Source organism: Theropithecus gelada, chromosome 4 (genome assembly GCF_003255815.1).
Source record: "Theropithecus gelada isolate Dixy chromosome 4, Tgel_1.0, whole genome shotgun sequence".
Classification (NCBI taxonomy): Eukaryota; Metazoa; Chordata; class Mammalia; order Primates; family Cercopithecidae; genus Theropithecus; species Theropithecus gelada.
This window is the reverse complement of record NC_037671.1, coordinates 19,120,146-19,134,432: the sequence shown is the minus strand read 5'-3', so window position 1 is coordinate 19,134,432 and position 14,287 is coordinate 19,120,146. Positions and strand designations below refer to the sequence as shown.

Here is a 14,287-nt window from a genome sequence, read left to right as displayed (position 1 = left end):
GGGCCAACCTCGCAAGCAGGGCTTTCTAAAGATAGCAATCTCAGGCCTGCCGTGTTAACTCCGCACAGTGCGTTAAAAGAATTTGTTACTTTTCAGTTGACAAAAATAAAGCATTTTAGAGAACGAGAGCAAGATAAGGTCAATTAAAGAAAATCTCTCATTTTTTTGCACCTTGGAATCATGGTGATAAATTTTGATCTTACTTATGCACACACAAACACTGTTTGCATATTTTTAAAGTAGCTTGGCCTGGTAAGAAGATGTGGATAGAACTTCACACATTGCTTGGACTCTGTACATTTTAAGATCTATTTCTGAAGGAAATGAGAAGAAGCAAAATCTAGATGGAATGAGTGTCTATCAGAGAGAGTGGAACCTGTGACTGCCTTTATTATTTTTTATTTGAACATATATTTTTAGTTAGAATGCAGGATCAATGGCATGATAATAAACTGGCACTCACAGGTCTGTCCTGAGAAGCACATAATCTTCAAAACATGTTGTTTTTCACGAGTAATTTACACATAGCAGCATTACTATTTAGTACTAGCGTCAAAGACGACATTTAGATTCTCCTGCTTCGGGCATTTAGTAACATCAAAATGATTTATAGTCAGACAGAGGAAAGCAATTCTAAAGCAGTTTCTTTTTCTTCCCTGCCAGTTCCTTTGCAGTGAGATCCATCTTCTTACATGAGGAATCATTAATAGAGAGAGCTTCAACAAATGTCCAGGTCTGATTCTTGAATACAACAGAGAATGAGTAGAACGATGACTGGGAATACCACAGGAGTCACTATCAGAGATAACCCCAGTGGACACAGACTCTCCCTATGGGGTTCCAAGCTGGATGTCTCTGAGGTGGTTGGAGACGGCTCTTGCAGTGGACATTGCCCTGGATGGTTTTCAAGCCTTGATGACAGCAGGACCATGTTGCTGCACAGTCGTGAATTCTGCCTGGGGCCAGTTGTCATGTTTCAGAGCTTCATAAACAACTTCTTTTCCTTGCAACTTCACCTTGGCTTGGTTGACATCTGGATACTGTGTCAAGGAATGGTTTCCCCAGATGTGTAACATTCTTTGCACTGTCGGCAGTCACACCAGGTTTAAGAGTAATTTGAGCTCGAGTTTGGTTGTGATCCAAACAAGTCAAGCAACTGAAGTTCTCCTTGAAGCTGGATGGAGCCAACTTAGAGGCAGTCAGGCAGTTGATACTGGCTGGGTTTCCCATAGCAATAACCTTAATGAACTTCTTGTCATATTTCCCCAAGGCTGCACCCTGCCATTTGAAGATTTTTACATTTTCAATAAATCTTTCCTCTCTACACCTTTCCTTCTTGGCACAGAGTCCAAGAGAATGGCCACATCCAGGTCTTTGAAGGCAACTTCTTTATTTGTTTGGATGACATCTTTCGGGAGGGGAAGGGCACAGTCTTGCTGTTCCATTAGGACACTGTTCAGGACAACAAGCACGGGGGTGATATCCAATGGCACAAGAATGATAGGCTAATCTTTACCAAAGACAGATGCATCTATAATACTGTTTAGCAGTGAATATATGATTTGACCAGGTGCCCTAGTCACAAGGACTGGGATTGGTTCAGACAACAGGGAACCGTGTGAAAATTTTGGCACTTGCAAAGTGAGCCTCAGGGAGTCGGGTTACCTCTGCTGCACAACTGACTTGTGACCGCCTTTAGCACCATATATTTATATTTCATTTTGGTTTGGCTTTTTGAGTACCCAGTGCTCAGAAAAGTAGCTGGCACATACAAAAAGCTGCAAAAATATTCATACAGCAAGTAAATGATACACTATAAATAATAAAAATGATTCCATTTCATAGGCACATGAGTAAATTCAACTTATATCAAAAACAAATGTGACTTGTGGCAGATGCTGAATATAACTTGAAGATTGGTATTAGAGCTACTGTGATACAACGGGTTAGAATATTTTTATCATACCATACTTAGGTATGTTGGAATGGTAAGTAAATAGTTGGCATTGCTGCTTTTGTTTGGTTAAGCTAAAACAAGAGAGGGAAAACATGCACGCAAACACACACACATACACACACACCCCCCACTGAAAAACATCTGGTGTTGTGTGGAATTCGGGAAGGACAATCCCTAGTTCTCTGAATCTAGACTTGCCTAGAGCAGTCTTCTTCAATATGAGACTGTCATCATAATATTGAGACTGTAGGGAAACTTCTCAGGACAGAAGTGCCCAGAAAACTTAAGTCAAAATCATTTTTCAAGTTTAGGACCAGTAAAAGAAAATCCGGCTTGTGGCTGGGCGCAGTGGCTCACAACTGTAATCCTAACACTTTGGGAGGCCAAAGCAGTGGATCACTTGAGGTTGGGAGTTCGAGACCAACCTGGCCAACATGGAGAAACCCCGTGTCTACTAAAAAGAATACAAAATTATCCGCGCTTGGTGGCGCAAGCCTCTCCAACTACTCAGGAGTCTGAGGCAGGAGAATTGCCTGAACCCGGGAGGCGGAGGTTGTGGTGAGCCGAGATCTTGCCATTGCACTCTAGACTGGGCAACAAGAGCGAAATTCTGTCTCAAAAAAAAAAAAAAAAAAAAAAAGCTGGTTTACTGAAGTCTGAAATGAGACAGGTAGGAGAGACTTAAGAAAAGTATTTTAAGTCTTGATTTGAATATATCTTGTGGTTTTAGAACTTTTTCCCATTAAAACTTTTTTTTAATAAATATTATATATTTTGCGTTATATTTTTAAAGCATTATTGAGGTGGAATATGGTACTTTAACTTGTGATGATAATTAGCATGGCCTTTATATATACACAAATATATTTGCATATGTGCATAAACATACATTAAACATACATGCGCATACTTTCATCTCCCATTACTGGTTAAAAATGGTTACTTTCTACTAGCTTAGGTAAAATACGAAATTTATTTGTAAATTGTAGAGAGACTAAAACAACCCACTTTAGAGGGGTGACGTTAACCCATTCTCATGCAGGCAAACTCAACTCTGCTTCACACTTGTGGCCTCGTGGCTGACACAATCTTTAACAACATTTTAATGTTCAAGAATAAAAGGAAGAAGAAGAAACAGTCTTGTGAAAGACACCAGTAATGTGATGAAACACTTAAGAGTTCTGCTTTTCTGCGTAAGTCACTATCCCTCTAAAATATTCCTGTGGAGCTTCTCCTAGGCAAATATTGACTCAACACATAAAGGGACCTCAAGCATGTTTCTAGATATAGGATTTGAAAATGAATGCTAAACAATTTTTCTGGCCTATAGTACGATGAGATATTCCTAGAGTTTTAGAGATGAGTCAGTTCTTAAGAGACCCAGATGTAATTTTTCACTGTGCAGACTGGGAAAGTAGGCCCAGAGATTTTAAGGCATTTGCCTAAGATTACACAACAAGTTCTGGGCCAGTGGAAGAACCCATATCTGCTACTCCTAGAATTCTCTCCAGGTTATCCTACTGCTTCCTTCAATCTCCAGAGAAGGGATTCAGGCATTAAGCACCCACTATATATATATAATATATATAATATATTATGTGTATCTAATTTATATATATATAGATAGATAGATATTAATACAGCAGGCCTGTCCAGGCTTTTTGCTTCCCCAGTCCACACTGGACAATGAATTGTCTTGGACCACACATAAAATACAGCAACACTAACGATAGCTGATGAGCTAAAAAAAAAAAAATTGCAAAAAACATATCATAATATTTTAAGAAAGTTTACAAATTTGTGTTTGGTCACATTCAAAACCATCCTTAGCAGCATGTGGCCTGTGGGCCATGAGTTGGACAAGCTTGATATTCAATAATCTAGAAGCTTCTAAATTAATACAGGTTTGATCAGGAAGTGATTTTATGCCTCTTAGGCTGAAGTGGGTGAGTCTTGGCTGTATGATGCCATTTTTAGGTTGTACTCAAGAATGAAAAGCTGGGGAGAGTATACCCTCATTTGGTTTTGCCATGAAACCCAGTAATCTTGGAATGTCCATTGAAACTCTGGAAACTTTGGATATTAACTCTGTGAGAATCCTAGCACTTTTGGGGTATTTTTTCTCAAATAACGCTGCTTTGTAACAAGCCTGCCTGCCTTTGGTCTGCAGACTACCCTGAGCCAGCTGGTGAGCCTAAAATATCACGCTGGCCCATCCAACTCAAATTTAGGGCAGCAGTTTGAATTTAGTTGCAAGTAATACATTAAAACCTGAAGAATGTTTTTGGTGTATAGCTATATATTTTGAAAAAACTGGAGGATTGCTTGTGCTTGGGGATTCTCAATGACACGTGACTCCAAAAATAGAGAGAACATGGTGGCCGTCTCTCCAGGGCTGACTGAGGTGACAACCCAGTTGGAGTTGCTGCTGAGAGGTACCCGCCCAGATTTGTGGTAGTGCAGCTTGTCCCCTAGATCTGTCTGCAGGTTTTGTGGATGTGCCCCCTTCGTCTCCCATGCTCAGCACTCCTCCGGGAGCAGTGAAACACAGAATCTCTAGTCATTTTTTGCTAGCAATCTAATGGAAGGTGGCATTTAAGTTTACTGTGTTTCACTCGTACCTCATGAGTACCAGCCCACTCCGAGCATAACCTTAGCAGCATAGCAGAAGGTATACCTACTCCTGGCTCTACCCCCAAAATGAGAAAATCCGTCTTTAATTAAACAGGTACAGTCTAAGTGGTTCATAAATAAACCTCTGGCATCATGTTGGGATCAACCCCCTGTTCCTGCCCTCACTCCTCCTACCTGCACCAAATCAGGCTGGTACTTTCCCAACAAATGATTGCCGTAATACAATACTTCATTAATTCGATGTTCTTAACCAGTGGAAGCAGTAAGACAGAAATTAGCATGAAGAGTCTTGTTTCTTTAGGGAGCATGATAACTAACCAGTTTTCAGGACACAATAAGAGTATGTTCTTATTGAGTTTTCTTACCAGGACTCAAAGAAGTCTACAAAATTCTATCATTGTTGCTGCCCCCCACCACACCGTCCCCCTTGCTGCCCTGCATTACCAAATATTCTAATTAATTTAAAGAAATTAATGTCTACAGATGCTAGAATTAACAGTGGCCAGAATGAAGGGAAAAATCTCTTGTTAGCTCCTATTGTGTCAATCGCTGTTATTAATTTAGCAGTAATAAAACTCAGCCCCAGTTGGAGAACCGTGACCCTCACCATCTGGTATGGTAATTCAGAAAACTTCTAGCTGGGACGCTCCCAGCATCCAGGGGTTGAAATAGGATCACGCTGGGATCAGATCCCTTGGCCCACGCTCCAGAGACCCAGGGCCAAAAGCGAAGGAAAACACCGAACATCAGAATGATGCCATCCCCTGGGTAGCAAGTAGTTTATCATGTGCTTTCCCAGACATCTGGCAGAGCATCTGTGGGGTGGAGGTCAGTGGAACCATGGACCATCAAGTCTGTTATTTTCCATTTACAAAACAGAAAAGAAAAATGGAAATGACCATGCAGTATGCTTCTGTGATCCGGATACTTGTACCACAAGTACTATTTGGCATTTTATGGCGGCCAAAGAAAGATAATCTGCCACTCATTCAGTCCCACAGTAGAAAGCATTCTCTTGGTGAATAAAATAAATGGAAAGAATTCATCCTTATATATCACACGTTAGGTTGAAGTCAATGATGAATTAACAAAGCTAAAATTCATAGCTTCCCCCTCATTAGCTACCACTTAATGATCTATCTATATATATTTGGTACAACAAGTATATATGTTTTGGTAAACTTCTCAGTGCCTAGGTTTTATTTATTTATTTATTATTTGAGACAGAGTCTCACTCTGTCACCCAGGCTGGAGTGCAGTGGTGCCATCTTGGCTCACTGCAACCTCTGCCTCCCGGATTCAAGTGATTCTCCTGCCTCAGCCTCCTGTGTAGCTGGGATTACAGGCACGCACCACCATGCCCTGCTAATTTTTGTATTTCTAGTAGAGACGGGGTTTCACCATGTTGGCCAGGCTGGTCTCGAACTCCTGACCTCAAGTGATCCACCTGGCTCAGTCTCCCAAAGTGCTGAGATTATAGGCGTGAGCCACCGCGCCTGGTTGTGCCTAAGTTCTAAATGTTTATTTAAAGATTTTTATATTCTCTACATGCTAAATTTTAGTCAATTCCACCTTACGATAAAACCGTAAATTTCAGTAATATATCAGACCAAACAAGGAAACAACTCAGTTTAAAGACAACAGTTCCAGTCTTTTACTTTCAGATAATATTTTTTAAAGGGGAAATATTTTGTGCTTCTAGATGTTTTATTATTTGTTCTTATAAAAGTCATAGTTTCATTTTCTTATAAGTTTTATCATACAAAAACAATAACAGCAAGAATAGACTAGCTTCCTGTATAACTAAAATAACATGGATTTCATAGTCTTCCTTTGGGCATTTCATTTTGGCATAAAAATAGAATATATCTAACAATCTAAAGTAAGTTAAAATTGCTATATTTTCCATTGATATAATTTCTTTGTGCTTGGAATCCATGTTGGTACCTGCCTTTTAAGATAATAGCCTTGTTACTATTATCTTAAAGATCTCTGAGTGGTAGAGAAAACTAAATAAGATAATCCTTTGAATAAGCTAAGTATAGCAACATCCAAACTCAACTTTTAACTCTTATAGTTGTAGTTAACAAGTCTCAACAAAACCTTTGGCTCTCTTGTTCCCCCATGCTATATCTACGGCAAGCAAGACCTTTAACCTACCAGACTTTACACACCTGTTGGTCTTTTGTTGGTCTTTGAGTCTGACCTTAGAAGAGAGTTTGACCTGCAGCTGTGCTGCCTGGCAGATTTAATCCTCTGCAGGCTGACTTCATTCTTGTGCTTTACATCAGATGTTGTCTAACTGGGTTCAACGATTAGAGAAAGTGCATTGTTTATGTCTTCATTTGGTCTGAATGTTTTGGTGTGAATGTGGCCTCTCTTGAGGGCTCTGAACAATTTAAAAGAGCCCAGTAAGATACAAATGGGAAATATAAGTGCATTGCTGTTTCCAGAAAAACCTGTGCTTTATCACCTTTTATTTTCACCTCATAATTACAAAGAAAGGCTGAGTAAAGCAGTAATAGTTCAACAAGTCAGTAACGCAGACACCATGGCCTACTTCCCTTTGATTATCTGTAAAAAAGCATCATGTTAACAACAATGAAAATGGGTATCTAAGATGAATTTGGGAAGGTGAGCCCCCTTATTTTCATATCTTTTAAGACAACTTGTCAGTGAGGGTAATTGCCACAGGCTTTGGGGTCATTGCTGATCCTGGCAAAATTTAAACAGCTGCTGCAAGCACCTGTTCTTTATCCCAGGCCCTCACAAATGCTCTCAATGTGCTCACAATTCAAAATAAAAAAAACTTTATTAAAGCAATTTGATTACTTTTAAATGATGTTTTATTCATGCATGCAAATAATTTTTTAAGTTTCATGTCATGTATGTCTTTCTTTCCACATAGGTGAGCCTAAAGACCAAAGAGAAAATATAGGAATTGAAGTGTGGCAATGTGTACTAACCTTGGAGTGCTGATGAACACCACCAACTCTTACCCATTCTGACCTCAAGCTGATTATTAATGCAGATAGTTAAGCAGGTTTCGAGAAAGATCCCATATGATTGAGTCCTAGAACTTCTTGCTAGCTGCATGGGGCAGTGTTGGAAGTAGACAGTATATTTCTTGGAAAAAAATTTATATGTCCCTGCCACTATCCTCAGTGAAGGAGGTGAGACAGAGCACAAAGGGAAGAAGATATGGAGACAGCCGTGGACAACACTAGGTTCCTCTCTGAAACTTGTCAAGGAAAAAAGAGGGAAGTGAGCTTTCATCCAAGATGCTTCCAGGTACTGCTCTGGTTTCAATGGGTAATGGCCCAAGTGATGCTTAGTGCAGGTTAACCAACCTTAGATTCTCTCTGGGAAATGCTTTCTTGTCCCTGCTACACCTTTGCCAAGGCAATGGGTGAAAGGGATTCCAGGGCACTGTGGAAATCAAACACCACAAAGAGAAAGAATGGCTGCTTCTTTGCTGTCCTTTGTGTTATGGTTTGAGTGATGGTCCCCAAAGATATGTTGAAGCCTAACTCCCAGACCCATGAGTGTGACCTTATTTGGAAAGTCTTTGCAGATGTAATCAGGTTAAGATGAGTTCATGTATTAGTCCATTCTCATGCTGCTAACAAAGACATACCCCAGACTGGGTAATTTATCAAGGAAAGAGGTTTAATTGACTCACCGTTCTGCATGGCTGGGGAAGCCTCAGGAAACTTACAATCACAGCAGAAGGGGAAGCAAACATGTCCCTCTTCACGTGACAGCAGCAAGGAGAAGTGCAGAGGGAAGTTGGGGAAAGCTCCAAATAAAACCATTAGATCTCATGAGAACTCACTCATTATCATGAGAACAGCATGGAGGTAGCTGCCCCCATGATTCAATCACTTCCCACTGGGCCCCTCCTGCAACACGTGGGGATTATGTGAACTACAGTTCAACACAAGATTTGGGTGGGGACACAGCCAAACCATATCTGTTCACAACAGATTAGAATGTGAGATTGAATTCAATGACAGATGTTCTTAAAAGAGAGAAAGCAGACACAGTCATGCACAAGGAAGAAGACCATGTGAAGACAGATGCAGAGACTGGGGTGATGCAGCTACATACCTACCAAGGAATGCCATGGACTGCCAACAGCCCCCAGAAGGTGGGTGAGAAGGAAGCAGATTCTCCCTCAGAATCTCTAGTAGGAACCAACCCTGCCAACAGCTTCATTTCAGACTTCTTGCTCCCAGGACTGTGAGAGACTGTTTCTGTTGTTTTAAGTTTTAAGTTTGTGGTGCTTTGCTATTGCATCCCCAGCAAATGGATACATCCTGCCATGAAGCAAGGCAGTAACCATGCTCTGCTTCCTCCCTGTCCTTCCCAGAATAGAGACTGGGAGACAGTGGACAATGGTAGATCCCTGTGATGCTTACTGATTGAAGAGTGGAGTTTGGCCTCTAAAGTCTCTCTCTGATGGACACAAACCACTGCCACAATAGTAGACCCACTATTCCTTGAGTGTGTGCTACATGCCAGGCTTTGGTGTCACGTGTGACTGAAGACAATAACCCTGTGGGGTTGCCCAAATCTCACAGAAGAGGAAGCCCAGGCTCAGATTTGGTCACTTGCTCAGGTCACAGAGCTAGAAGATGGAGAAGCTCAGATAGGGATTCCAACTCCACACCTCCACAAAAGACTACTGTCTTCTTCTTCCTCCTCCTTTTTTTTTTTTTTTTGAGACAAGGTCTGGCTCTCTCACCCAGGCTGGAGTGCAATGACACAATCCTGGTTCACTGCAACCTCCTCTGCCTCCCGGGCTTAAGCCATCCTCCCACATCAGCCTCCTGAGTTGCTGGGATTTCAGGCGTGCACCACCATGCCTGGCTAATTGTTTTGTATTTTTTTTAGAGACGGGGTTTCACTTTTTTGCTCAGGCTGGTCTCGAACTCCTGAGCTCAAGTGATGCACCCACCTCGGCCTCCCAAAATGCTGGGATTACAGGTATGAGCCACTGTGCCAGGTCCAAAACTACTGCCTTCTTAGCAATTGTATTAAAATATTTGATGCCTTGTCACATAGTGGCACAAGGAATTGTTTTCTGAAGAGGGTGGCAACCTTTTCCTTAAGTGTCTGGAATTTAACCCAATGATCCTTTAGAATGTTTGCCTCAATTCCATTTTTAGGGTATTGCAGAGAAAATGGAAAGGTAGTAAAGGAAACTAATTGTTGAATTGGGAAAAGCACTAAAGAGGACTCAGAGAGTGGTGGTGACATTTTTACATTTCTTTATTTGGGTGACATTTTAAATCGCATTCATCACATTTTCTGTGAAATGTGAATGATTTAGCTGTAGCACTTAAAACTAATGAACCAAGAGGCTATTTAGTCAGTGAATAAGTGGGGAACAAATAAGTCTAAATCCACATTGAACGTTTTAGAGGCTCAGCCTTTGCTGTAAATGATTTTGTTTTTCTCTCCAAGCCCCTAGTCTGTCTTGTAAGAACGATCAACTTGACCCACCTCAAAAGGTATGGTTTTGACTCGCAAGACTGCCAAATAATGCCAAGATAAAAGCCGTATGTAGAGATACGAAGATTGTAAATCTTTGGGCTTAAAGGGGCATCTATTCCTGCACAGTGTGAACCAGTCCATTCACAATATGCCAGCCTCAAATATATATTTTGAAATCAAAGGTAATAAACAACCTCTGAGTGTCCATGCATATGCATGTGGCACTCCTTGCATATTTAATTAACCATGCACGTATGCCTTGTGCAAAAGCTATAGATGTGCCTTCGCTTGTATCTGAACTGTCCCTAATCCAAACAAAGCTGTGAGATAGGTTGAAGCTCAGGACTGTGGGGAAACCTTGAGCTCCTCTGAGGAGTCTGTCTTTGGCTTCACCGCACCTCAGGCTGAATATGTTTTCTGGAAGGAATTATGTGGTTTGTTAGCAGCGTCATTCTGAGTACCATCTAGAATACTCACGTGTCAGAGTCCGTGGACTGTCTCCCACCCCCCAGTTCACTTCCTCTTTGTCCTGGGTATAATACTGGACTACCTTTCCCAGTCTCCTTTGCAATTAGGTGTGGCCATGTAACTGAGTTCTAACCCATGGAACGTGAGTGGAAGTGATATGAGCCATTCTGGGTCACAGTTTTTAAGAAGTGGATGTTTCTCCTGCATGTCGTTTTATTTGTTGGCAGATAGATCTGGGTCTGAGAGAAGGCCCTAGAGGATGGTGCACAGAATGTGCAAGGAGCCTGGGTCTCTGAGTCACCAAGTGGAGGAGAACTACTTATCAACCAGGTGCAGACAGTTAAGTGAACAGTGAGCAAGGAACAGACTTCCCTTGTGTTAAGCCATTGAGATTTGGGGACGATTTTAAATGTACTTTTTAATCATAATCTAGCTATTCAAAGTGTAGTTCATGAATTGGTGCTGATTCATGAACAATTTATTACTAGTCCACAATAAGAGAAGCATAGTTTCGAGAGTAAAGCATTAAGAAGCTTTTATAATAATTTGATACTACCATTTACCTAAGTGTCATGAGTGGATTCATCTCGTTGAGCAGGGTATAACCGGGTTGAGTACTGATGAACTCCTGTAGTGAGTTGCATATGGCACGAGTGACATACTACTCATGGGCAGTGAGTGTGATCACAAATTGAAAGTAAAAGCTCCCTACAACTGTGTGAGAAGCACTAGTCTGGCCTACTATAATGAATACAAGCCAGCAACTGAGACTGCTGCAGGTATCCCAACTTTCTGCCTTTACCTATGGTACCATCCATCTACGGCTAGAGACCTGCTGATGCTACCCCCAAATATTTACTGAATACACGTTCTCCCCATCCCACTGCCCCAGCCTTTGCTTGGGCTCCACCCTCTGTCACAAGGATTATTGCCGATTAAGTCTCTGCTGCTTCTCCTTCTCATCCAACCCCAAGACTGTCACCAGACTGATCCCTCTAAATGAAAATCTGACCGGAGCATATCCTACAAGCAACCCTTCAACAGCTTCCATTGCTTCAAAAATAACTTTGACTTCCAATTGGATATTATCTGAAATTTTAGCCTCATCTACTGCTGCTTTCTCCCTTGCAAACTGTGCTCCAGTGACAGTTGAAATTTCCTAAGCGTGCCATGCTGAATCATGTCTCTGTGCACTTGGGCTTGCTCTTGTCTCTGCCTAGAATCTTCCTTCCTTCCCTCTACAACCCAATGAAAGACATCTTCATTCTTTAATACCAGCTGAAGTCCCCAGAGATCTCCTTTGAGTAATTTCTCCCAAGTAGAATTAAGCCATCTTTTCTCTGTACTTCTCTTACATCTCCTTCCACTATTTTGCTTGTCATATAGTACTTACTTTAATTTTTCCTTATCTCACCACACAAAGCCTTATTTATATGGTGCTGGGCATGGGGTCTGGCCCAACAAAAGGCAATCTTTCAGTGTTGAATAAATGAATGAATGAATGAGTAAATGCAGGCAATAATAAATAACTTAACTCATCAACTGGCTTTGCCCTTGCCCTCACTCTTGCCATTTAAGCAAGCAAGGGTCTGTCTCGTACTAACTTTCTTCTAATTTGTAATGTAAATGGAAAAACACAGGTAGATGTTGTTAAAGTAAGAGACTTGAAAAAGGAATGGTAGCTGGACTCAGCAGCTCTTCATAACACTTTTGTTCATACTTCCACGCTTTGGATTTATGAAGGTGTTAAGTAAGCTTTTAAAATCTTCTGAAGATCTGTGTTAGCACATACTCTTGCTACTAGTGAATTTCTTTTTAATCTGGCTTTTGCCATTCCCTTAAAAAAAAATCTACATTCAGGAAGAAATGAGTTGGACATCCACCAGCCTGGTGACAGCTCCCTCTGAATTCGTAACATACAATTTTTCCAAGTGTTCTATTTTGAGTACAACCTAAGCCCTCCTCCTCACCACCTTTCTGGAAATTGTTTTGCAGTCTACAGAGAAAATAATCCTTGGACTCAAAAGTTAATAAACATACAATACAAACTCTAGTACATGTTTTGAGACCAGATTCAAACATACTTTTTTTTTTTTTTTTTTTTGGAGATGGAGTCTCCCTCTATCGCCCAGGCTGGAGTGCTGTTGTGTCATCTTGGCTCACTGTAACCTACGCTTCCTGAGTTCAAGCGATTGTTGTGCCTCAGCCTCCTGAGTAGCTGGGACCACATGTGCGCACCCCCATGCCTGTCTAATTTTTATATTTTTAGTAGAGATGGAGTTTTACCATGTTGGCCAGGCTAGTCTCGAACTCCTGACCTCAAGTAATCCACCCGTCTCAGCTCCAAAAAGTGCTGGGATTACAGGCATGAGCCACCGAGCCGGCCTCAAATGTACATTTTGAAATCAAAGGTAATAAACAAAGTGAGGTTCGTGTCTGAAAAGAGATTCAGATATACATTTTGGAAGAAAGGGAGGCATGATATTTGTTGAACAAAGGGCCTATGCCCTTGAGGGAGTAAAATATCAGAAATATTTTTGTTAACTGTATTTTAAATATTTATAATATATGATATGTGTTATCAAGTTATTTTGATTACAGAGGGACTGGTTTCCCTCTTCATCGCCCTGACCCTCAGATGTACAAATGCACATACTTAGTGTAGTCATCAGGCTATGATTATACCTTGCCAAGGATTTTCATTATTTATCATCAGTGAAAGAGACACCTAAGCGGGGTGGACAAGGAGAGAAGAGGGGAAGGAGGGCCTTCCTCACAGGGAGCAGCGAACTATAACTGTAAGCAAAGGAAAGACTATTTATTGCACACTGCAATGGGAACCAGTCTGGTGGTTTTCAAGCTCCTGCCAATACTCCTGATGCTGTCCGCCCAGTTCTTCCATACTTTGTTGTGGTCTTGATTCAGTCACTTGTGCATGCCACTTGCTCTCTTAGGCTAACGCTACCAGCAGGCTTTGGAAACTGGTTCCCTCCAGACTTTCTGAGGTCTTAAATGGTATCCAAAATTTGCAGAATAGTCAGCCCCTTTTTGTTTTTGTTTTTAAGGGTACAATAAAAAAACATTTTAATAAAGTTATTTTTCACTCATCCCAATGTCAATATCTGAAGTGTGGAATATTATAAATCCAGTTGATATTGACCTCAAGGATGAAAGCAAACATTCTAAGTACATATGCTATATTTTTAGTAGTTTGTCAACCTTTTAATGGAAGCATATGTATCAGTTTATCTTCCTGACTTGAGAATAAAAGCCTGTTTATACCAAGGGCTGGATTATTCGGGTTTCTTTTTTTGAACGTTTTAGAATACCAGCCTCATTATGTTTTGATGGTAGCTTTGATGTGCTGTGGCTTGGTAACTGAAGGTCTTTGGAAGTAGTACAGGGCCAAATTACACTGAATGCATCTTTCTCTGAGGATGGTCAAGAGAGTTTCATAGGGCACAGTCCACTGGGACCGAGGTGGTCTTTCTGGAGAATCCATGCAGCCGCTCACTTGGCTGGTATAGATATGATTATAACAGTCCAGTTTTGGTCTGGAAGCCCACACTTTTGCCAAGAAGAGACTTGGAATAGAAGTGATTGTTGATGACAGCAATCTCTGCTCTAGGGGATGGAAGAAGACAGCTGGAAAGAGTTGAAACCTCCTTGCATTTTCTTCAAATTTTGGAATATTTGTACTATACATAATGAGATATCTTGGGGTTGGGA

At 41.0% G+C, this 14,287-nt stretch overlaps 1 pseudogene; it reads right to left on the bottom strand.

Moving 5' to 3' along the window:
- Positions 1–633: 633 nt before the first annotated feature.
- LOC112622522 lies at positions 634–14,060 on the bottom strand (annotated as a pseudogene).
- Positions 14,061–14,287: the final 227 nt, after the last annotated feature.